The sequence below is a fragment of the Zonotrichia albicollis genome, chromosome 5 (genome assembly GCF_047830755.1).
Source record: "Zonotrichia albicollis isolate bZonAlb1 chromosome 5, bZonAlb1.hap1, whole genome shotgun sequence".
In the NCBI taxonomy this organism is placed as follows: domain Eukaryota; kingdom Metazoa; phylum Chordata; class Aves; order Passeriformes; family Passerellidae; genus Zonotrichia; species Zonotrichia albicollis.
Window position 1 is genome coordinate 60,467,901 of NC_133823.1, and position 26,596 is coordinate 60,494,496.

Sequence of the window (26,596 nt, forward strand, 5' to 3'; positions counted from 1 at the left end):
CATAGTCTTATGTGACCAACTCAGCTCATGTATGATCCACTGCCGTAGATTTTCTGAATCCACATGTAAGGCACCTCCTGACTTTCTGATGTACAAAAGACTGTCCTATGCATCCATTTCTGCATTGGCAGAAAGTTTTTATTGCTTAATTATAAATCTTTTACCTATGCACAATTTGATCAGTTTTGTAGCACGAACCATTTAGGGGAGTCTCTGGAAAGATGAGCCAGATCCTTCACAAAGGACATTAATTAACATACCTAAGGACACAACTTTTTCCTTCCAGAGAAGGAGCAGCTTGGAGGAAGTTTCCAGGACAGTCTGAAATTTCCACTTAGAGGGGCCCTTCACCTATTAAGTTGTGGGTGTTGCTGAGGGTTCAGTGAGTTACTCAGTACCAACTTGCACCTTTGTCTCAAACCTGTCCATTATCCCATAAATGAAGATCCCTGGCTGGACAGCTCCTGAACCACCCAGAGAACAAATTTTCTTCGGGAATATTCAGGTTTTTGTTATAAATTGTTTATTTTGAATAACATCCTTTGACTATTTTTAAAAATAGATTACATATTCTATAGTTATAAGTTCCACACAGAAGAAATATTATTCCCTCATCCAAGAATGATTTTATGGCTGAGGTATGTCTATCCATGACAACCTAGAGAGCCTAGTGAATTTCAGAGTATTTTCAGATTAATATTTAAAGGTAATGTAACTCTTTTTATTGTGAAAGTTACATTTTTTCATTGGAATACTGGGTTTTCAGTATGTACATTACCAATTTCTTTTTTCCCCCTACTCTAAGCTATGCAGGTATCTGATACTGATGTCTCATTGACTCTTCTAGCAAAAAAATGAGATTAAAATATTAATTATATGAAGAAAATAAGTGTGGCATTGTCCTGGTTTCAGCTAGGGAAGAGTTATTTTCTTAGTAGCTTTTACAGGGCTGTATTTTGGATTGGGAATGAGAATGTTGTTGATAATAAACTAATGTTTTGGTTTTTTGTTAAGATGTGTATATCCCAAGTTAAGGACCTAATATCCTTAATATCCTAAGTTAAGGACCTTTTCCTTGTCTCATCTTCTGCCAGTGAGGAGGTACACAAAAAGAAATGGGGGTGAGCATTGCTGGGACAGGTGACCTAAACTAACCAAATGGATATTTCAGGCCATAAATTGTCACACCCAGAATATAAACTGGAGGAAACTACCTTAAAAGGCAGCTGATATGGTTTTGGGAAGAGGGGTCTAGCATTGGTCAGTGGGCAGTTAGCAATTATATTGTGCATCACTTAGTATTCCCTTTAACTGCCATTATTATTAATACAATAATTTATTGCTGCTTTTATTTTCAATTACTAAACTGTTTTAACCCCAACATATAAGTTTTACTTTGATTCTCATCCCTATTCCACCAGGGTGGGAAGGAGAGGAGAAGGATTAAGCAAGCTGCTGCATGGTGTTTAATTTCCAGCTGGGCTCAAACCACAGCAGACAGGCTGACATGAAATAAAGTCTGTATCAAATACCACAGAAGAAACAAGAACAGAATAATAACATCCAAAACTCAAGACACTAAGGATGCTAAAAATTCCTAGCACTTATATACACGTATGTGCTAAACTTTGCGCTGCTCTCACATTCTACCAGGTTATACCAATGATGTCTTCTTAAGATAGCTATAAATGACATTGTAGGTAAACACTTCCATCTTTCAATAACATTATTTTCCACTTACATGAATTTTACTTACTAAACTGCTAAAATACTTGTTTTTTTTTATTGTTTGATTACTCTTACATGGTACTCTAAAAGAGTTTATGTTTATGGATGTGTATATATATAGAGACAGGGAGAGAAAATTGTGTTTATGTATTAAATTAACTTTTCCTTTAAATTTAAATATTTCCTTAATTTTAGATTGGATTAAGATTAAAATTTTTGTATTTATTTTCTATTTTTCTTAATAATAGGAAACTTATTTACAAATTTCCTATTCAATTAATAAGCTGCATAGAAAAGCTGTGAATATTTTAGTCTGCCATTAACTGACTTTTCCACAAATTATTTGCCTTTTGAAAAGTCCTTGGAGATAAAAATAATTAGATTTTTTTTTCCCAAATAAAGCAACCATAAATTTACACAGCTACTTTTTTTTTTTTTTAATACATGTACAGAGAAAATAATGGAGTTTGCAATGAGAGCTAACAGAAACAAGTAATAAACAATGGATATCCTTAAAATATTGATGCAAAAAATTTTTTTGAGCATTTACATTAAATAATTTGGTGCAGTTTCCCCTCCCAGTACACTTTTGTTTCAAAGAAACCTTCCTTTCCAATATCAGCTGATAATCTATTCTGCCACATCCCAACTTGCAGGGAGAGCTTTATCATATTCCTTTGTCTCTGGCGCAGGCTCAGTTATTCTGAAGCACATTTTTACTGTTTGCTATCCTATTTTGACATTGACTGGAGCAGTAACCCTGCAGGGCAGAGGTTAACTTCAAGTGGATGTTGGGAGTCAAAAGCAATACAATATAGGTGTTTCCTGGGCTGTTGAGAGCAGGAGTAATGTAGAAAGCTGTTTTCATCAGCCTGAAGAGTCACCTACAAGAGAATGACAGAGGGCAAAAGTGCCAGCAGCTCCATCTTGACTCCTGTTCGGAAAGTTCTGATGCCACATCACTGTGCATCCTGCATGTGTTTTCAGTCTCTCTTTTTTTGCCCTTGGCCCCTCTGACCTTGCTGCAATATGAGCCAGTGGAAATGCCCAGGGCAGCTGACGATGTAGCAATCTCACCGAGAAATGTGAAAATCATTCACAACATGAGAAATTTTATACTTACTTCAAACTGAAGATCTTACTTCAAACTGAAGTTTTTAAGGTCTCTTAGGGAAATGGTTGTTGTTTTAGAGGAAAGTTTATAACTGTGGGGGAAAAAAGGGTCAGTATCAGTCAACTCTGCTGCAGGGTAGATTTCAGACCACGATCTGTGTGTGCCACAGATTCATACCAGTTATTCTTATGCAGTTTAACTCTGTATCATTTTGTTCTAGGGGAAAAAAAACCCAGACTAACCAAATACCAGAAACAGGGAAGCAGAAAGCTGTAGGAACCTGTTGAAGTTTTCTAGCTGTAAAACAATTTAAAACTCTCAGCTGGAAAATTGGATAACAAAAACTATAAAAAATATAATAAAAATATAATAAAAAAATATAATAAAAAATTCCCAACTTCTATAAAAAAAATTTAAAACTTTGAAAAGTAATAACAATTCATTCCAAACAAGAGATTCAAATCTACAGCACCATGTACAAAGTCTAATCCATGGAGCCTCTCTGTGCCCTGTAGTCCTACAGAAATAATGAAAACACAGGCGGAAAATGCAAAGAGAAAATTTCTAGATTTTGTTTGCCTTGTATTTCTCTGGGCAGTCAGTCTCTGAAGTACAACCATTCAATTCTTGTGTTAACCTAAAAGCACAACCTTTAGATATAGACAAAATAATTTTGAATATTACTTTTCTTTCTTTTTCCTTTTTTCCTTTTTTCCTTTTTTTAAATACCCTTGAATAATCCCTACGGAAAGCTGTATTAACATAAGGATTTTCTGTGTTTCTCATCAGCTGAGTATCAGTATGCCTATTGTCACAGATCAGTGTATATCCCAAATATGAAAGTTCTCGGCTTGGGATAGAAGTGTCATTGCAAAGGAAAATCAGAGTGCTTTAGGGAAGACTTGGTTCAATAATCACTGTTTCTGACTGCAATCTGTGAAATGTCTTTTTTCAAGGTTTTTTTTATAAACCTTGCAGAATAAAGCCAAGCACAGATATTTCTCCTTATTCTTCTATTTTTTTTTCCCAGTACCTTTTCTTTTTTTAATCTTTGTTGCCTGTACCCCCCATAAAAAAATTCTGAAAGGCTTTTAGTAATCATTCATGGAAGAATGAAAGAAAAAATATTTATAGAAGCCAGTTAATTACTTGGATCAATTAAAAAAAAAATGTGATAAGGAAGGACATTTAGTATGAAGAAATTCTACGTATGCAAATTTGGAATACCAATATCTAAATAATTCCACCATTCCTAAAGATGATTACATGGACAAGGCAGAGGTGTTTAGTGCACTCTTTGCCTCTGTCTTCAACAGAGATGATGGACCCAGGGAATGTCAGTGGCCAGAGCTGGAGGACCATGCCTCTGAGAATGATTAACTCCCAGCCGAGCCTGAAATTCTGTGGGATCAGTTCCTGGATCCTTACATGGAGAAAATAGCATTCACCAAAAAGTACTTTAATCTAAAATAGAAAATATGCAAGGCACCAGGGTCTTTCAACTAAATTGGACAAGTCAAAAGTAGAAGCAGGTACATTTTTAACAGTGAGGTTAAAGAAAAATGAGAAATTCTATGCATCTTTGACTTTTCATATCAGAACACAGATTTAGATTAATATATGTTGCTAGACTAAAATCAGGAAAAATATTGTCAGTACTATACAGATCAAACTATACTGTCTAATACATTCTTTTAAAATTAAAATTATTTCTTTAAGACTATCAGTGAATGAAGTGACAAAAATAATTGACATTAATAAAGTAACAATCTAATCTAGATTGCAAATTTCCAAGTATTTTCTAAGTAAAAACACATTAATCCTTCCTTATTACACTGTATTAATTAATTGATATTTTAAAAGAGAATGGAACTTTCAAATGACGAAAGAATAATTGGAGATAGTGACTGAACAAATAGAGTCCTTTTTCTAAGCCATACCTTGTTTTTAAAACTGAACCACCATCCAAAAACTTTATGTAAGAAAACAAGAACAGAGAATTACAGTAGCTGGGACTTGGCTAAATTTTTAAAGAGAGAAGAAAAATAATAAGCAAAAAAATGTTCAGAATTTCAGAACATGCAAATTTTTTTGCTTTCATGTTTTTCAAACATTCCATTAAACTCACCACTACTTCACAAAGAGAAAATCTTCTTTACTTGTCAAAAAAAAAAGGCATTGCTACTTTTTCCCCCCCTTTCCCCTCTTTTCTTATTTCTTCATCTGGATATAGGAAAGTATTCTTGAATAAAATTATGTTTGTTTTACTAAGTCATTCAATATGTTCTATTTCAGGAGTTTCTCTGTAGTGCTACTCCATTCCAGTATCAAACAGGTTAAAACACAGCAGCAAAAAATTCAAGTTCATATTTCACATTCACTTTGTTTCATTTAGAAGACATGAAAGATCTCTTTGCTCATCTTTAGAACAGCAGGAATGTTGTGGGTTGGATTTTCTGACTTTTTTTTTCTTTTTTTTGCATCTTTTTGTTGTTTTTTTTTACTATTAGAGCTAACAAAAGGCACGAATTTTTTGTCTAACTACACAAATATAGTGTAGACCAATTTCTGTTGGCTTCAGATATTTTTTAAATTTTCATTTTTAACTGTCCATACCTTAACAGTCTGACAAAATAGTAAACATCCTCAAGAGAAGAAGAGAAGACACCAACAAACCTGTTTAGTTTTATTTTATTGACATTTCTTGTGCATATATGTCTTCTTTAACCTTTGGGAAACCACTTAATTTGTTCATGGAATAATGTTTTTTAGTGCTGTGCTTTTGGCTGCTGTGAACCTGTAAAATAGCTCACACTGCAGACATATCAGCTGAAATCAGTCTAAGAGTAATGTCTTTACTGATTATATTTGTCCTCAGCAAACCATGTTCCTGTGATAACACTGGTTTTGCCTGTATGTTTAAAAATTAATTGGAAAAGGTGCATCAAATATTATATAATGAGTGAATATGTCTTATGTGGAGGAACTGAATCATTTATATTACAAATTTGCAATCAGTTTTCTACCTGGAATGATTTCACAGTGAAATAGAAGTTGCACTTTGTGGCTGTAAACTGATAAATTTACTATCTATGTTTAAGAAAAAGTGGAGAGGAAAAATGATCCAAAAAAGCAGAGGTCCAATGATCTGACTTCTATCCTTTATGGGAAATAAAAGTAAAAAATAATTAAAAAATAATAAATGCCTCTTAATTTGACCCATCCTTCTATGATAGAACTCTCCAAATTTATAGGAATTCCAGATTGAAAAATTAATTATAATACTACTTGTTGAAAGAGAAATGGTTTTTACAATCGTTGTTTCTTGTTTGATGATTTTCCCAATACTTTTTTCAGGGCCATTGTTCTGATGATTACAGCTACATTTAGAGATCTCAGAATATCCACTCTTTCAGAGAAGGAATATGGAAGCATTTAAAGTACAATTCTAAGCAGACTAGGTTCCCAGCAGTGCAGGTTTGGAAAGCGCATCTTAAATACCCCTTGTTAGAATTATTAAAGACCTGAGTTCTGTACTTCGATTTCCGATTTCAAAACTTCCTGGTTTATCTGCCAGAACAACTATTTTTAAAGCAGCTTAAAATTCCTAATTTCAGTAGAATTTCTTGAATGGCTTTTGTATAAAAGCAGGAAGATTATTTTGAAATTCAGTCAATGCAGACTAGAGTTTCCAGGGAGGTGGGTTGTGGAGCAGGGCACATCCCAGTTTCTCAGAACTTGCCCTGTCTCTCCCACTCCACACACACACACTTCAGTTGTTTTGAGCCAGTAATAATTTTCTGCTGTCTCTCACACAGCATGCTCATTTCTTAAATGTGTTTCAATATTTTGTTGAATTGCGTTCCAAGGGTCACATACAAAATTAATGTGATTTTGAATACAGCTTAATGAGGGAAAACACAATTCAGGTGGAATTTAGGTGTCTTATTCCAAAGTTGTAATCCATAAAAATCTATCCAATGGCTTTAATTTGTTATAGAAAACCAGCCTATACCTAAAACCACCTGAGATACAAAAAAACTGACAGTTTGACAGAAAGATGATGTTCTGAACATTTGTCTGAATGGTTCTAACGTGCAGCAAATCAGCAATTATTTTGGCAGAACTTACAGAAGCCTCTGCAACAGAATAGTTTTGCTGTTAAATTCCTTGCAAGGCTTCTAAGAATTGCTCTAATAACTTGACGGGAAACTGAGCAACATGAAGTATCAAGTCTTTACTTTTTTTAATGTCTATTCAAATAACTCAACCATATTTTTATGTTTTTATGAATCTGGCAAGAATTTTTCATATGAATGTGACACTTGCCATGCAGTTTTCCTGTTTCAGCTCTCTTTATGAAAACAAAATAATCACAAAACAGGTAAGAAACAGTTTTGTTATGTTTTATTTTGTGGAATAAGTCCAAAGAAACTGATGAAACAAATATTATCTTTGTCTTAATTTGTCGATTTGAATATGGCTGTAAGTGTCTATTAAAATGAAAACAACACTGCTGCATTTGTCTTTCTCATGAGATTTAAATATAATTTTTTACCTCATACTTCTGTCATACAAAAAAAACTTCTTTTGTAAATATTCTTTGCATCTGAGGAAGTGAAAGGTTTTTCCAACTCACCTCTTAAAATATTGTCTGATGATTGATCCATTTAGACACCTTAGAAGTACTCTTTGTTCATCTAATTTCCAAGAAAATGATAGAAATGTTTTTACAATAAACGATGCTCTTCCCATGCATCTGCAGTCATTCATAAAGTGTCCACAGCAAGAGGAAAGTTATCACAGTGTGTGTATATCAAAAGGAGACAGGAAAAAACATTTGTGATAAAGGCCAGATTTATAACATATTGGAAAACTTAATTAAGATTACAAATATATTTTTATTTTATTTTTTTGGACAATATTCTTTTTGCCATACTGCAATGGATTGCAATAGATAAACTATTCAATCTGCAAATCTACTTAAGGCTTATATGTAAATTTTTGTGCATATTCTGAATATTCCCATTAGATATTTTTTTACAGACTTCTCAATAAATAATAATGTATTGGTCAAGCACACTTAATGTATTCATGTAAAAGTGGAATGGAAAGCATGGATAAAACATCTTCCACTACAAAACAAAATTACCTCTTTTAGTGCATCGAAAGGTGAATAATTAAAATAAAGTCTTAAGAATTTTGAACAATTTACATAATCTCATGTCTTTATGTTCTTGTATGCAATTTACAATATTCTTTTTTCATTTACCCTTTTTAAGAGCTATGATACTGTAAGAGATGAAATATTGTTTCCTAGATACAAAAAGAAAAACAGCCATGTCAGAAACATTTTGACTATATCTTATAACCTTTTAATTTCATATTTGATTCTTTTTCTATTCCAGATTTTATATTTTTGAAGTCAAACTGCATAAATTTAATTTTTTATGTAATGCATTATATAATTTATATAATGAATGATAATTTCAGGAGACAACCCCTAGCTAGCATCAATCTGACCGTTTGCATCCCACTGTGATGTGTCGTAAGAAAACTCAGCTCCCAAAAGCAGGATAGTCATTGGAGGGTGACACTGTGCCTGGACTAATCAGCTCTATTTCTCAAAATGCTTAATTAAAACAGACATATTCTAAAAATCATACAGATACTCTGCTACATATGTGGAAGTGATATTTCTATAACATACTCCACTGTACAATGTAAGCGTGATCTTCTTTTAATGTAATACAGGACGTGCATAGCCTTTGTTTACCTCAGCCTGAAACTTATTCACCTGCTGTGTGAGCTTCAAATTGCTTCAGAATTATGGCAATTTGTAGCCTAAAATTGTCCATAGGGACTGAAGTATATATTCAAAAGTTGTTTCAGTTTTATAAATTTCAGTTATATCACTACTGATGAAGCATGGGTCTGAAAAGCTGCAATCCTACATTCAAAATCCCCAATTAGGTGTTTTAAAAATGTGTCTAAATTTCTAGCAGCAGTGGACACTTTCCCAAATACATTGAAATTCACATAGCTGCATACAGTTTGTAGAAATGGTTTTCTATTGACTAGAGTGGCCCTCAGTTACCTCTGGCTCTTCATCAGGATGCCCTACTCATTTGTGCAGCATAGTTAACAATCATGGCATAATGCAGTATAGGAAATTATTATATTTGCAGCTTTCTGAAGGAAATGTGATATTCACAAAAAGTCTCACCCAAAGCAAGGTAGGAATAGGAAAAAATCTATCCTTTAAGTTCAGTGTGATTTTGAAGATGATTAAACTGAACTAAATATTATCCTAAGTATAATACACCGAGTCAGTCCCTCACGTGAGTAACAAAAAGTGGTAGAACGCAAGGGCTTGTCATGGTCCCATACACCAAGGACATCTCAAAGGCAGAGAAGGCTGGAGCATTGCTAATGGTACTGGTTGGTTTGCTCTTCTTAAAAACAGTGTAAAGAAAACAAAGCCATCTTCTGAATTAGCATAGCACCAGTTTCACCACGAAATAAAAAAGAGAACATTTTGTTTTGGTCCAGTAAGGTCTTCCCTGAAAATTTTAATTGCCTTAAGAAAACTCAAAACACTGTTTTTGCTAGGATTTCTGCTTTTTATGTTGGTTTTTTTCTTGCTGAAACTCAACTATCACTTGACAATTTCAAACAGTCTCTGCAACATTTTCTTTCCTTTTTGTCTTAAAATGGAAATTGTGCTAGATCTTGAGCATTCACCTTGCACTAGGAGAGGACAAGTTTATTTAGATCCCAATAGTTTATTTTGCTCTTTACCACATAGATGGGGAACACCCCAACAGTCTTTGAACAGAGCATCTTTTTGTATTTAATATGACTCTTTAACAACTCAAGCCCATCAGCCCTTGCCTTATCTATCACACACACATAAAGAACAAATTATTATTATACACAGTATGACTCTTTTAAGAAAAGTTTCATCACTTTGTGTAAGTATCAAGTTACTTTCAGATCATCCACATATTTCCTGCATCTATATTGTCATTAAAATAAACCTCCTACATTTAGCATCACAATCCCTTTTACAAATTGTAGGCATTTTTCCACTGTCCAAGCTATCTTTTATTACTCATTATTAATTATTTTATTATTCTTCTGTTAGACTATTCCTCCCAAAATAACAAATACAATACAAAAGACCAAACCTTAAGTGGTTGGTCACCTAGCATACATTTTAAAACACTATTAGATCTTTCAACTGACCTTAGAAGAGACAAAAATCATCCATATATTTAGTTGAGCTTAATAGCCATCAGAATTACAGGCCTGATTCCCAGTGTAAATTTAGCCTATACTAAGTCAAAGGAAGAGCTGGAAATAAAAGTAGTTACAAGTCAAGCTCCAAAGACTTATCCCTGTTTTCTTCTCTCACAAATGAAAAAACAGTTAGCCAGACTTACAATACTTTTTTCTGCTCTGCTGTTTAGTCACATGGAAAAAAATTCAAGTTTTGGAAACATGGAATATAGAGCTGAAAATTGTCTTTACCTGAATTTATTTTTGGGATGACATTTATAGCATAATGCTAGCAAAGTGTGAAATGACTTTCTTGTTTGAGATTTATATTTATGTATGAACCCCTGGTAGCACAAATTCCTGAACAAAAAATAATTCTTTTTATTCTTATTTTCAACAGTTTTCATTAAGTCCAAAATAAAAGGAAGATTCAGTAAATGCTTTCAGACTAAAAGTGACATTATTTAGTTCTATGGTTGCTATTCTAATTGCTTAACTTTATTTTGTAATTTAATTGTACCATACTTATCTTGATTATGGTGTTTTTTCCATTTTTACTGTGCCTTTTTTAACTTTTGTGAATGAAGATCATGATCTCTTTTGAACTAATGCAGACACAAGTATGAGTGGTGCAAACATATATTATTTAAAAAAAAATATTTTCTTTCATTTCATTCAGTAGTACAACCTAATTGCAACTTTCTGTTGTGGTATTTACATATGGCAATAAGTCAGCACTATAGCTTTTATACTTCTTTATTTTCATTGCTTCTAAGTGATTATTAATTTTAAGTATTCATTGAGAATTTCTTTACTTGTCTAAAATGCTGTAATAATTGTGTTCATTCTCTATAAAAGTGTTTTTACAAAAAGCATGAAGAAGAGGAGGGAATTTCAAGGACACAAGCAAGTTACAAAATAACCTTGAAAGCTAGTTTTAAACATGCATGGCTGTCACAACATTTTGGGGGAACCGTATTCCTTTTAAATTCTTTTCAGGTTCAACAAAGACATTGGGCCACGTGACTGGGAAGTCTGATGTTTTATTGCATATTTGCCATAACTGCAGCAAGCAGCCCACTGTTTAGACAGAAAAGGTGTTGGTTAACAAGCCCTTAAATTCTCAATGGATTTCCAGAAAAGTGAAGGATAACAAGCCCTACATTTTATACAGTACACTTCAGTAAGTTCTCAATTCCCATAAAAAACTGCTCTAGAGGTGCTGGCTAACAAGCCACAGCACTTTCACAAGCTCCCCCACCCCACAGGAAACTTCAGTATGGAGTATGGATTGGAATACAATAGCTGTGCTTTGCCTGGGCAGTGCAAAGAAGAAAACAAAGAATATTACCAGCCCTCAGGTCCTGCCTTGGTCCTGACAGAAGGATTATCTGGAGCTGAGGCTGTGGGTTCCCTATCTACTTCCTTTCATAGTAAACCTGGTGCATACCTCTTGTGCAAATTAGATTTTTTGTGCTGTTTTGTTCATGCATGCACAGCCAGCCCTTCTCCAGGCAGTCTCAGGAGGAGCAGGAATTGGATAAGATCAGCTTTCTCCCGTCCCACCTCTCCAGTTCTCTCTTCTCAGATCACACCTTTCCTGTAGCAATAACTCAGGATGTTTGAGACAAAACATGCTTAGATCTAGTCCTCTACATAGCCTAGCAGAATAATGCATTTTCTCGTCTGTTATAATCTGGTAACATATGAAACAGAAGGCTAGAAGACCTATGAACATCCCATGGATTATTTTTAAAAGTTAAATTAGTTCTTGTACTCCAAGGTGGTTATATTAACATAAAGCCATGAATATAAATATATAGAAAAATACCGCAGAAACTTAAATTAATAAAAAGTATGTTTATGTGACTTTGTTCATTACTTTCAAGAATTCTTGTAGCAAACTCACACATTTTGGTGGATGCCTTGATTGTGGATAATTCCTTTCTTAAATGCTACTGATGACCTTTTTCTGCCACCTTCAGTAAAAATATTTCTTACCTTCAGCAAAAGAACATGTTGGTAGGTTACCATGAAACTAGGAGTTAGCTTTTAACCTCAATACACATGTCAAATTAGTGACATATATTTCCCCCTTTATTAAAAACATAAACAAACAAAAACAACAAACCAAACAAGTTAAAAATACCTGGAAAAGACAAAATATCATACTGTTTAAAACCAAGCAAATTGCATTGAAATCATGGTTATAATATTTAGGATTAAGACTGTGAAAATGCAAGGAAGGGATATGAGCAGATGTGACCAAAGAAGTTGAAGGCTAGATTTTCTGTGTTTACTCATCATCTCTCTGTATTTCGGTATTTATACTTCAGTTTGCAAATGGTAGTAGGATCCAAAAAAATATAAATCGTCCTCTTATTAATCAGTGACAATGTTCCCATGAATATTTTTTCATTAATTGCCAAATCACATGTATTTCTTGTCTCAGTAGGCCTACTTTCAGAGTGCAAAGATAACACCTAGTGTGTTTTGGATAGTTACTATGTACTGCAGGCACTCATTCTGAGTTTATTCTTGGACAACTTGAGTGATAGAGGAGTTCCTCACCCAGCCATCTCTAGAGTGATATGATCCTAAAAACTGGGCTGAGGAACTTTGGAACTCTTCAGTATTTTTTATTTATTTCCTTAAGTGGCAAGGCTTTAGCCAAACTTAGAAAAATTGTAACAATTTGTCATACCAAAATCATAAAAATGTTAATTAATATAAGTTTTTAACAAATAATGTATTCCACCTATATAATAAATCTTCTGATCATACAAACAGATTGTTTAATCAAGTATTTTCATTAATAAAATTGTTTATTGTATATTTACCAGTAGTAAGTATTGGGCTACAACTTGCTTTCAAACAGGGTTTCCTGCAAGAATCTGAAATCCATAGTTCAAAGGTCATTGAGTAGCTCAAACTGAGAAATAGGTTGTAAAGAATGACTCTGCTTTCTGATGAGTGAAATGCTTTGATAACTTAATTTGCAATTGTTAAGTCAAAGCTCAGTTTCTACCCATATTCTTAAATATTTTTGATTTTGGTACTTAGCTGATTACACACAAAGCTCTCAGGATGTTTCTGGGTGCACACAGGCAACTTTTAGGCCAGCATAATTTTTCTTTTTCATCTTCTCCACATGACTGAAGATGTTTTGCAGGAGATGGAAAAAAAGAATTTACTGCTGGAAATAGAATTCCCAGAGGCAGAGATATATTCTCTAACAAGAGGATGAGGAAACTGTAGTTTGGAAGTCCTTTTTTTGTGCTGTATTTGAGAATGCAAAGAGAGTCTGCCCCAAATGAATGTCAAAGATTATTTGAAACGTTTTAAGGAATAATCTATTAAGGGAACAGATTTGCACTCCCTTGACTGCTTGATTTACATCTACTGCAAAAAGTCAATAACCAGGAGAGAGAGAAGAAAACTTTATTTGACTCAGTTGTATTTGAAATGAACTCCTATATTTAAGTTCATTTCCGAATCACAGTACTGGTCAGGTTGGAAGGGACTGCAGTGAGTTATTTGGTTCTACCTCCTTGCTCAAGCAGGGTCACCTTAGAGCACATTTCACAGAATTGCATCCAGACAGTTCTTAAATATTTCCAATGAAGGAGATTCACAACTTCCCTGGGCACTCAGTTCCTGACTGTAGTCAAAGCCCTGTTGCTGCTGTCATGTATGGGAGGGGAACAGGCACTTTATGTATGATATTGAAAGCTTTGATTACAAAGTCTGTGACTCTTGTGCAAGGGCAGAGCAGAGCCATGACACATCAGTTTGGTTCCCTCTTCCTCCCATCTGAGCCAGTTATCCAGCCCGATAACCTATCACCCCCATGAGCAGCCTATCATGACTGAGTTTTAATCCCTTTCCCATGGAATTCCTTTTACCACATATTATCATGGTTTAGGCTCATGCCTACACTACCATCCCATCGGCACCCACTCATGTCTCTTTCAGTGATCTTAGTTGTCTATGAAATCTCACCCTGCAGTCATCTATTTTAGGAAATAATTTTGGTTTTCAGTTGTTTTGGCACACCACTCTAGGAGAAAAAGACTGTACTTTGACAAGTGTGTTGGGAGGAAGAGAGGTTGCAAAAAAGGGCTATCTTTTTCTTCAGCTTTTAAAGAATCTGCTGAAGCAGAAACATTAGTTTAATTTGGTTTTGGCAAGGCAGTCTGTCTTTTTTGGGTTAATATTTCAAGCTATGCTTTTATGACCACCTTGCACCAGGTTCTGGGCATTTCTTCTGTTTCCCCGTGTTTGGCCATCAGGCCAACGAGCCCAGCGCTGCTTTGGCAGGCACATTGCACATATGTGGCTCAATACTGTTTTGGGAGAGTCTTGAAGAGCTTGAAGGGTGTCTTAGGCTGTAGAACAAATATGAGACATAATGTGAGTCTTGCAGTTTCCAGGTCTGAAGGCAAAAATAAATGGTGCAGTACCACTTTACATAGAGTTCAAGAACTGTGCTAGCTTTCCTTTCTTTGGACAGAGGATACCAATAACCTGCCTTTGTATATGTGTTCTGCCAAAAACATCAGGGCACATTCTAATTCCCTTCCATCCATTCACATGCTCATTTATTTGTAACTTCTGTAAATAACTTCTTTTTCATTAAGTTACTTTCTGAATATCAAGTATAACCTCACCACCTCATTATCTCCACTATCTCAGTGTTGAAGTCAGAGGTGACTGATATTCCCAGTCAAATATTGTAAAGGTCAGGCCTTATGGCTGAGAAACTAAAAAAGTTGTTTTATATAATCCAGTCAGAATATAACATCTGAAAAGAACTCAAAATTCTCTGAAGGACCTGTAACTGTTCCCTTAACCAAGTCATATAACTGCTACTTTCCATCAGGTCATATTGCTTTAATGAAGGCTCAACCTCCATTTCCATTAAAATACTGTATTCAAACACCTTGTTTTGTTTTTCTAATTACTTAAGCTTGCTTTTTTTGTAATTGTCACACGTCATTAATACAAATTGACAAGGATGCTCTCTTTTAATTTTAAAGATATAGAGGGAAACAGTTATCATGCTTCTGTTACTTCTATGCTAAATTCTAGATAAAAATTACTATTTTCAAAATGAAATATTTTTAATCTGTAAGTTTTAGTGACTTTCTGTATAGCATCATGAAAATTATGTACTGGATATCACTTAATGAAATTCCCTTATGCAGCTGCTTAGTTTGTGGTGGCTCTCTTATTTGATTTTCTTCCTCCACAATTATTCTAGGTTTTTTGTTTATTTATCAGGGTAATTTTTTCATCCTAATCAACCATTTTAGATTATATTTGCATGTTTTAAAATTGTTAAAAATTAATAAGAAGACTTAGACTACTAAAATTAAGTATTTGCAAAGGGTGAGGACTGTCGTAATGCAGATAGCCTGGACAAGTTCCTGTATCTTACTTTACACACTTTCAAATCAGGCAATCATTAATTAGCTCTGAAACAAAATTCTGCTTGTGGCTGCATATTGGGTCTTAAATAAACTGTCTGTAGGCTGAGAAGCAATTACATTTCTTCTGTCAAATTCAGATAGTTCAGAAGATCTATTAAGTATCTTTCAGTAGCTTCTAATTTTTATCATGAGCCATAGATAGTCTGTATTAAGCAAGTGAGAATATGATGAACAGAAACATGCATATCTTATTTTTCCAACAGATCTTGTTGTAAACTTACTACAACAAGGGAAAAGAATAAAAATCACCATAGATTTAAGATGTGTTAACATACCTTCAACTTTTTGTTTGTGTAAAATTCATGTTAACATGTTTGAAAGATTTCATTGTATTACTCATGCTTATACTTGAAAATATAGGCTTCTAAATTTCAGGTTATCAAAAACAAAACATATGCAACAAATCCAAATATGAAACAAATGTTTTGGAAGGCAATTCTTCATTGTGTACTTGGAATATATCACACCACAAGGCAGATGTAAATACAATTAAACTGCAATGCATATTTTGTTTGGATGACAATATTTAGTAAAAAATATTTTTTCACATATGTTTGATTACAAAACATCAACATGGTATATGGCATGCAATTCTGTGAATAAGGATTATGCATTATATGGGTATGAGTGACCCAGATAATCTTAGGGACATTTGCAAGAATTGTACTCAGAAGTAAAAGTAATTTTCCTTAATAATTTTATAATTTCTTTAAAAGATAAATATTCTTTTTAATAATCAGTTTTGAAAAAATATCCAAAAAGAGTGAATTTTTATTTTTTAGAAAACAAGCAGAGAGTGTCTCACATACCCCTCTTTATTGCTTCCAGAAAGTTTTTCTTTAATCAATGTTAGCATTTTATATATTTGTCAATTATACACACATTTTTCTCTGTACTTTTCTGCATGTAAAAGTAGGAAAAAATGTATGACATGAAAATGTTGTTTTCAAACTGAATTTAAGGTTCATTTGCTATGGAACTTGGCTATTATTTACAGTAGCTGTCAGTCTGAATGTCATTGAAAAAATCTCTCCACAAAGACACCATAATTCCACATGTGGTTAAGTCACACATTTAATATAATTTTTGCAAATTTTAGCTTAAAAGAAGATATATACAGTAGGTGAAAAACATTCAAAGTATAGCTATATACATATAGGAATTTTTTTCTGTACTTTTCCATATAGTAGATGGTATTCTTCTCTGTTGACAGAATATTAACATTTGTCTCAAAGTATTTCATATTTCATGGAAAATATATCAAATGTGAAAATTAATGTACTTCCATTTGACAGGTGTATTGCCATTTTTCAGGGGAAAAGCTCAATAAAAAAAAGATGAAAGTGTTTATTCCCTATCAAATAGGAAATAGGACAGCTTAAGAGGTCAGAAAAACTGCCTAAGACATAGAAATTTGAGAATTATTTAGGGAACTTCTTTTTCAGCAATCATGAAACAGCAAGTGCCATGTCATCTCTGCAACATTAAGAATAAATACGGAAAACACAAGACAAAAATTTAAAAGCCTCTCTTCACCTTAATAGGTGTTTTGTTGATTTTGTTGAGAGGTGTGCAGAGGTTTTGCTGAACATCTGAAGCAAACACTATTTGCCTGTGAGTAGTAACAATCACAGTCTGCACTATAGTTACTTACATTATGTGGCATCAAGAGACACGTTGGAGAAACATGGGAGAGAAACTCATCCAAGAGTTTCAAATAGGAAGAAAATGCCTCTCTCAAAAAGTATTTCTTCCCCAAATATTTAGAGAGGAGGAAGTACCCTAGGAAATTATTTTGTGCCTGCTGCTCCTTGTCAGACGTTTGCTTTTGGCCACTGCTAAAGTTATCATAACTGGGCCTTTCTCTAGATTAACCTTTAGACTGATATTGCACAGCTTTTCTTCTGTTTTTACTTTCTTCATTATTCATGCTATATTTGCTGAAAAGGTGAGAAAAAATATAGCCTGTACTTTAACAAAAGCTTTAGGTAGGAAAAAAGCAAAGGTGAGAAGGTGAGAGAAAAGAGCTAAATCTGTGTGCTTGGGCCTTAATGAGTAAAACAGACTCTGATGATGTTTCACTCTTTATTCAATACTATTGTAAAATCAAATATATCTTTCATCTACTTTTGGAATAATTAAGATAAAGATACAAGGAAAAGTATATTTTCATCCAAAGGGACAGAAAATAAAAGCAAACCAAAATGTAGCTTTAAGAGAGAGAAATATTTTTTCTTTCTGTAAATACTATTTTTTTCATTGTAACAGAGAGCAAGAATTCATATTGCACACGGCCAAAATTTTTTCCTCAAGAAATACACCGTATCTGAGCAACAGCTCATGTACTGTGGATTGTTACAGCCACTTTCTCTCTTCTCCCCTTATATTTTTCTCTTAGAGTAAATAAGCTCTTAGGACATCATGAAGTGCTCCTTTTGACATTTCTGTAGCTCTTTTGTTTCTATTTTCATCCCAGGAGATTTTGAGGTTCTTAACAGAAAAACTGGCATTTTTAACGTGAAAAGATAATGTTATTTGCCTAAAGGTGTTCTGTTGAGTATATCAACATCTCAGGTAATTTACGATGGTGAGACTACCCCAGTCAAGTAACCTATATACATTAAAAATCAGTTTTAAATCTGATTCCTCAATTATTTTATCAGTTTTGATTAGAATTTATGTCTTTGAATGTCTTTATGAATATATCACATGTGAAGAGGTAAATACTAAATAGCAAAGTAGTCATGTGCTTTTATAAAAATATTTAGATTTGAGCATCTCTAGAAACATCTGAAAATTAAGAAAAACCTTTCTTTTACATCCAAGCAATGATAGGTTTTCCCTTTAAAAACATGTTTTTCAAATTTATTTGAGAGGTGAATTTATATGCTACCTTAGATAGTTCAGTGATTTTTTCCTCAGTCTCTGTTTACAGATTTTCTGCAAAATCTCAAAATGAGTTGAAGTCAGAATACAAAAACCAGAATAATCTGATCTGTTAGCAGTTTTGACATTTAAACTTTTATGGACAAAATTTTTAAAAGAAAAATTAAATCACTTTCATTTTCTCAGTTTTTTTGTCATTTCAATGGACTTCCACTGACATTTGTAATGTTTAAAATTGCTGAAATAAAAGATAGAAGACATTAATAATGCAAACACAGTAAAAAAAAATTGAAAATATAGATCTATTTAAGATGATACAGAATCCACCAAAAAACATGAAAAATACAGAATTATTTGGAATTTATATATTTCTATACAAGCATACAAATATTAGAAGATATGGTATCATGTCTTAGGTACTTTTCTATGTGTTTGTTAAAAAAAAAAACCAGCTATATGGTTCATTATTTTAGTCCAAAGAAAGATGTGCAACAAACACTAACTTTTGCTGTTTGGCAAAATTTATATTTTGTTCTTTTTTTATTTTTATTCTCATAACAACCTGAGTAATAAGCAGTAAGCATATTCCCTAAAGAAGGACATAGCAGAGCATTTGACAGAAAGTGACAAGTGTAAATGAGCCATCAACATTATGGATAATAGGCAGAGTGCAGCATAGCAATGCACAGTACAGTGCAGTAGGGAGCATTGCTGTGCTGTATTGCCTGGACTTCTATTTCACATATAATATCTCATCATCTAATAGGGATTTCAAACACACACCAAAAAAAAAAAATTATCATAGGATTTTTGTGGAGTTTTCTGATCATCCCCATTTAAAAAGTTGAAAATGGATGGGGTGCCATGGCATTTTAAATCTGCCATGCCTAAAGTAATAGGAACAAATTCCTGCTACGTTGAGATGATCCTAATTTGCACTAATGGCCAGCAAAAAATGTGAGAGGCATGGTGTACATTTTAAAAGCAAAAATATAAATTACAATTTCTCTGCAACTGAAATCCATGGAGTCAAATGTGACATTAGAGGTCTCTTAAAAAGAAAGGACTTGAAACATCAGAGATTATTACAAAGTCTCATCATTTTTTTAAAAGTACTAATTTTTTCATGTTTAAAAATAAAGAGTTCCAGAAGACAAAGAATGATGAGATGTTAACTGTAACTACATTCCATATTTTTCACTATAGATATATTTAAATATCAGCAGGTTTTGGCACAAACAGAAAACACTTTTATTTAGTTGACTCAAAGACATTTTCTTTCTCTCCTTAAGGTCATCATATTGATTCTGGCAAAATACTGTAAATATTAAATCCTTCAGTCAATAAGCTTAATACTGACCTAAAAAAGTCAATATATGCTTACTAGTTACAAAATAACAACAGAACATAGCTGGGTATATTCTATTCTTTATAATACTCTGTGCTTAAAATAGGGACAGTGGTTTTATGCTTTTAGAGGAGTGGAAATGTTCTTTCCTGGAAAAAATAACATTAACAATTTCTGAACCGTTGAAATTTTCAACGTCTTCTGTTGCTTAGCACAATTTTGGAAGTGTTTAAAATTAAATGAACAACAGTTTTACAATCAAGTTATGTGTTTTAGAAAACTTCTTTTAAAGAAGTGGTCATAGAAAAAAATTAGAAAAATTTAATGTGCCAGAATTAAGGTCAAAAAGCCCATTCAAGTCTGAAGCATAAAAACTTTCATCTTATTGAAGATATAAACCTGAGGCTGAGGCTAATATATGTGGCAATTATCACAAATTACAGTATGCATTTCTCAATACACAAAAGTTAGCAGTCTAATGTTGTCAGCAACAACAATATTAATTAATGTCCACCTTGGGCTGTGGGTTCTGAGAGATCTATGTCATGGAACCGCAGAATGATTGAGATAAGAAGATTCCTGTGAAGATCTTACAGTCCAACCATCCTGTTTAAGGCAAGGTTAGGTTCCTCAGGTTCATATAGGTTCCTCAGGATCATATCATCAGGTTTTGAATAGCTCTGAGAATGAAGCCTCAACAGTTGCTCTGGACAGTTTTTGAGCATGTTTGATCAACTTCACTGTGAAAAAAATGTTGTTGTTTTGTTTTTTATTTTGTTTCAATGATGGTTTGTGTTTTGATTTGGTCTGGTTGTTTAGTTTCAAAATTTTTAAATGGAAATTCTTGTATTTCAATAGAAATTGAAAAAACAAAAACAAAAAACTGAAACACTAAACACCTGTGCCCATTCTTATTCCTCTGTCACTGGGGGCACTCTGTGAACAGAGTCTGTCCTCCTTGCACCTTTCCATCAAATATTTATATATTTTTATAAGATTTCTCTGATTTCTCTACTGGCTAAAAAATCCAGACTCTCTTAGCACTTCCTCATATTTCAGATGCTTAAGTCCCTTAAGTGTTTCTGTGGATTGTGGTCTCTTGCTGTACTTGCTGTACCACACATCCATTTGTCTCTTGTCCTGAACAGCCTAGAAATGAACTCAGCACTCCAGACATATTTTACTGGTGCAGATTAGAGAGAAGGATCTCCTCTGTGCACCATCTTCCTGATGCTGATACAGGCTGGTGTTTTGGTTTGTTGGCTTTTTTTGTTTTTTAATTTGGTTGGGGATTTTTTTGTTTTGTTTTGGGTTGTTTTGTTGGTTTGTTTTGGTTTTTTTTTGCCACAAGTATACACTGTCAGCCAGCTTCAACTCGCCCATCCAAACTGACAGATGTTTTTCTGCAATTCGTTGGTCACTAGACTCCCCTGGAGCATGAACTTGTGAAATGAACTTGAGCATGAAATCCCAGGTGCATGATTTGACATTTCCCTTTGATGAACTTGATAATTTTCATGTTATGCTAGGAACAGACATAGTAAAATCCCAGGACAGTCAAGGCTTGTTTTACAAAATACTGAGTTCATTCTCTCACCAAAACATTTTGAATCTTCCTAGGATACTGTCCATTTTTTATGTTATTCAAAATATGGTAATCATTATTTACTTTACTAAAGAGAAAGTTGGCATAAACATTAAACAGAAACTACCATCATGTCTTACAGAACTGTTATTGGTGGGGTTTTTTTATATATAATTAATAATTACAGTAGGATCAATTTGAACTGTGAATGTTGATATTAGATGCCATTTTAAATCTGTTTGTAAAATCACTAATACAAATATCTATTATGTTACTCATGAACACTTATATTAAAAGTTATTTCTCTTTTTAAAGGAGTTGGGATTTGGGCTTTGTTTCGGTTGGTTTTTACAGAAATATAATTTACTGCAAGGTTAGAATTAATAAAGATATAAAGTGCCAAAGCTGAGTTTTGCTTTCTCATAGGAAAATGAGATGATCCTCACTACTTAAACATTTTAACAAATTATTTAGTTTTCCTTTTGCGACACTTTTTCTCTAAGCAAACAGTGCTTCCACTTTTTTCTTGCTTGCTCACAGACTTTGAGGGGTGAATCTAAATCTTCCTGAGTAAATATGGACAGTTTCAGGAGTATTTCTTTTCTGTTCTGCTTTCAGGAGCCTTTACAATATAAAAAAATAGAATTTCTAATAATATATTTCAAAGTTATGTTTAGTTCCTTCCCCTACCATAAGGTAATTTCAAAGTAAAGCTATTTGACAATCTAGATAATTCATGCAGTCCAACATAATTCTCACATTTAGCTTCTCCTTCCCAGTTTGCTAGAAGAATTTATGGGGCAAGGAGGGGTAGAATGATTGGGGAATCCTAATGAAACTTCCTCACTTATGAAAATCTAAGTAAAAAGGAGTTTTGCAGGAGAACTGTCTGTGCCTCTGTTTATTGCCACTGAATAATAAAATTTTATTCAAACAGCAGTGACAACCTTGCAGGATGCTATTTTAGAATATATATGTAGAAATAGAATGATTTCTTTTCCTTTTTCAGGTTGTTCCAGTACTATCATGCTGACTTTCTTTATTAAATTTGGCCTTTTTCCATTGCTGGCTCCTACTCCTTGACAGTATAGGATTTCCCAGAAAGCTTAGTCTGTTAACAGAAAACATCATTAGCTGCTTACTGAGCATAGAGAGCTCACATTTCAGTTTTTAAGTATGGCATGCTTGCTGCAAAAAGCTCTCAAGACTGCTATAGACAACCCTGTAATTATTTGCCATAGAAGTCATAGAGATGACTTCATTTTTCTCTCTCTTTTTACTTCTCTGTTCCTGTTTCATACAAAGAACTGTGACCCTTGGTATTCATCATTTCCTATTCTTTTCTGTGAATGTTTAGTATAAAATAAATAAATATGTTGGTATGTAAGTTGTTACAGTGTCTTTTCAAATAAATATAAAAGTGACAAGCAGAAAAGAGAAGTTTGGGAGGCGGGTAGTAAGATAAAATACATATTTGAAAAAATATGTTTCTTGTAAATTAGGATTAAAGCATAGTAACAATATTCTTGGTGAAGAAATAGGATAGAGATGAATATAAGCAGCAAATAACATTAATGTAGTAAGGAAGTGATATTTTTTATGAGCTCAAGTTTCAAGAGAGGTGATTCATTTACTCTAGGACTGAGTATTTTAAAGATAAAGTACAGATTATATTGAACTGAAATTCCTCAGGTACCCTCTAACATCACTTGTCTCTTCAATTCTATGTCCCATTCTGTGTGCAATTAAAAATTGTGGGGTTTTTCATTTCTATAGATGTTGCTTATTTCAACAACCATAGCACGATCATAATGCTTTCTCATTTTTTGCAGTGCATGAAATGAATGTATCATTAAGTCATAATAAATTATGGTATGCATGCTAAGGATTTCATTTTACTTTATTCATGGACAAGGAAGAAAAGAGACAAGTACAAATGGACAAGAACCAATAGAAGCCTCTGTAAGATAAACTGGAAGAATGGATCACTGAAATACTGGTCTTAGTTTTCCAGGTGTTACAAAACATTTTTCAAAACAGTTATCATTTTGTTCTTAACTGTCATGCAAAATTGAGCTTGAATTTAAATGAATATGAGAAGAAAAAATATGTAGTCAAGTTTTTCCTACTTCAGTCAGTCAAGTGTCTTATGTCTTTGTGACATTAAATAAGGGACAGACATATATCACATCTTAGCTCCCATGAATTTTAAATGTGCTTTTTAAACATGAAGTGACTAAACTTCTACATTTTCAATCCTATCCTAAAACATGACTTTACCTTCTTCAGCTAGAAATGGATCTGCAGCACCTGTGTTTAACCATTCAGCAGTAACAGAACCAGAGGCAATGGGCACAGACTGAAGCAGGGGAGATTCCCTCTAAATGTAAGGAAACACTTTTTTTTTTATTATGAAGGTGGCTGAGCACAGTTACATCTCGCCCATAAAGTGAAAATCCCTGCTTGGAGATGTTCAAAGGATGCCTGGCCATGGTGCTGGGTTATCTGCTCTGGGTGTCCCTGCTTGAGCAGCTCTATTGGACCAGATGACCTGCAGAGGTCCTTTCCAACATCAGTCATTTTGTGGTTTGGCCATCCTGTGATTCTGTAACTTCAGGAGAGTCACAGGAGTAAGCTTGTTCTTCTTGGTCACCAGAATTGACACTGTGGTCTTGATATTTTAATTCTAAAAAGAAGAAAAATATGTTTATCAGCTGTAAGAATATTTCAGCTGTAAGAATATTTCTGCATCAGAATGCACATGCAAATTACTGCAGGACATGCTAAGAGTATGAAATTACCATGCAGGAGCTGTTCTGTGCTAATTGCCCATGCTATTTTATGATAAATTATGATAAAATCTGAGATAGTTTATTATTCTACTGAAGGAACTTACTTGAATTTGTCTTAGACTTAGCCTAGGCATACAGGTAGGCAGAGCAAAGGAGCTGAAAGGAACTGGGTTGTTAGACTAGGCAACTGGATTGCTTGTGTATAACCAGTTTGTGGGTCCTAAAATGACTTTCTGAAACATGAAGTAAGGAACACGAATAATAAATTTATTCAGACATAGCTGGCTAAGACTGTTTGCAGTGCATTTTGTAATGCATATAGACTTACATTTTTATTCCATAAATGCATATATACTCCAAGGGAACATTAAAATAAGAGGCAATCCCACTGAAGAGTTAGATCATTTGAAGATGAAAGCCAAAACCCACAGAGGCTCACAGGTGCCTGAGGGCATGGCTACACATGAGCAGAGAGTCAGCTGGCCAAATGTACAAGTAGCTTAGGTATTGAGGTTAAGTTTGCATATTTGCATAGCAATATGCTAAAATTCATCTGTCCTTATGAGCAGAGTCCACAGAAGTAAAACTTGGCAATACTGGAAAGCACTATGTCTACATTATTCTGAAGACACTTGGAGCTGCTATGAAAGGTATGTCACAAGATGAGAAGGATCAAAATAAAGGAAATTTACTGTTTCAGATATATTTGTGGTGTATTAGCTTGTAGAGCTAACTGAAAAATGAAAGGGAATTCCAGAACAGATTATTAAATTTAAAAAATTCCTCTCATGCATGCTGAAAAACAGTAGAGGATCTAAGTTACATTGATGGAAACTTTTTAGCAAAATCTTGCAGAATTTCTAAAATATAGTTTATCTTTGGCAAATATTTTCAAAATATCATTAAGACAAAGCTCTCAGAGATAAATACAGTGGTTGCACATTAACTAAAATATATTAGGGTTGGAATTTTCAAAAGGGGAAAAAATTAATCTAATATCCCAATTTAATTTGATATCCCAATTCCAAGGCAACTTCAGTAAGTATTTGATATTTACCTCCATGGAACTTTTCAAGCAATTCCAAGTTAATTGTTATGGTTTGATTGCAACTTCATATATTGATTTAAAAGACTCACAGAAATCTCAAGGGATTCAGGAGATGTTATATGCTCATATCAGGAGGCATCATATAGGCTCACATAGGTATCTGCAAAATAAAATTTCAAATAATTCTCCCCAATTTCTAGGATGATAATAAAGACTAATTTTTAATTAACAATACAATGTATAGTATATTAAATCAGATTGTTTTTATTTAGAGAAATAAATATAACTTCTCTGATCTGTTAATACTTCTGTATTGTTCTATGTCAACATGCAAAAATTAGAGTACCCTTATGCTTTTACAAATCTTACTTGTGAAGATATTATGATGTAAATAGGAATCATTAAGTAACAAGTCTCAGGCTAGGTGCAGGTTACCACTTCTGTTAGTGACTGCTACTGATTCTCTTATTGACATCTCTTTAATTTAGTTTTCCTTACTATTATTATTGCTTTAGGTCATTTTTTTGTTGCAGTACTTCGATTTTCTGACAGGACTTCAAGGTAAGCACTATAATTTGCCTGAAATGTCACTAAGGAAGAAGAATTTCTGATAAATAAAGAGTTTTCACAGGATGTTCTTATACAATCACTGAAGAATCACCTATGTGTACTTGGAAGTATATATGATCAGATATTATACTTGTTTATGATGGATTTTTGGAGTAGGCAAACAGGTTTTAATTATTCCTCATAACACTGAAAATGCCACTAAAGGTGAAAGTCCTTCTTCCAGTTATCCCTTGTGGGGTCTTAGACATATGTTCTTATATTCTAGCTGTCTACACAGTGGAGAGCTTTATTTTATTGACCCACATTTGGTCATCATACTTCAAAGTCTTCAATCCTTTTATACAGTGAGAAAATCTTTTATGCACTATGACAAAACAAAAAAGAAAACCAAAAAAAAAACAACCAAGGAAAGTTTCAGAATAAAAATAATCACAAAGGCTTAACTTCATGGAGAATGCCATAGAAAATGGGTTTGTTCTGGTTTTCCATCAGGAACAATTAATCTACCAGACCTACACTTAATCTGCAAGGAGACAACAGGAATAATGTAACTGAGATGCACTAGAACAGTTACATATAATTTCAAAAATTATATTCACTCTAATAAAAGGGAACAAATTATTTTTCCTTTTACAAATGAGAAGTTAAAAGGTATGGGCATGTTAAAAGAACAGAGAAGATCTGAGACATGGAACAAAGATTATCTAAGAGCTTATCAGTGGGTGAAACTGAATTTATTGTGTTGTTTAATT

At 33.5% G+C, this 26,596-nt stretch overlaps 1 long non-coding RNA gene across 1 annotated transcript in view; it reads left to right on the forward strand.

Moving 5' to 3' along the window:
- LOC113459034 (uncharacterized) overlaps positions 1-26,082 on the forward strand; it is a 78,402-nt gene extending 52,320 nt beyond the window's left edge. Inside the window, exons 3-5 of the long non-coding RNA XR_003379842.2 lie at positions 23,724-23,820; positions 24,796-24,876; positions 25,790-26,082. This is a non-coding gene — a long non-coding RNA (uncharacterized LOC113459034). The remainder of the gene's footprint in view (positions 1-23,723; positions 23,821-24,795; positions 24,877-25,789) is intronic.
- The last annotated feature ends 514 nt before the right edge of the window (positions 26,083-26,596 follow it).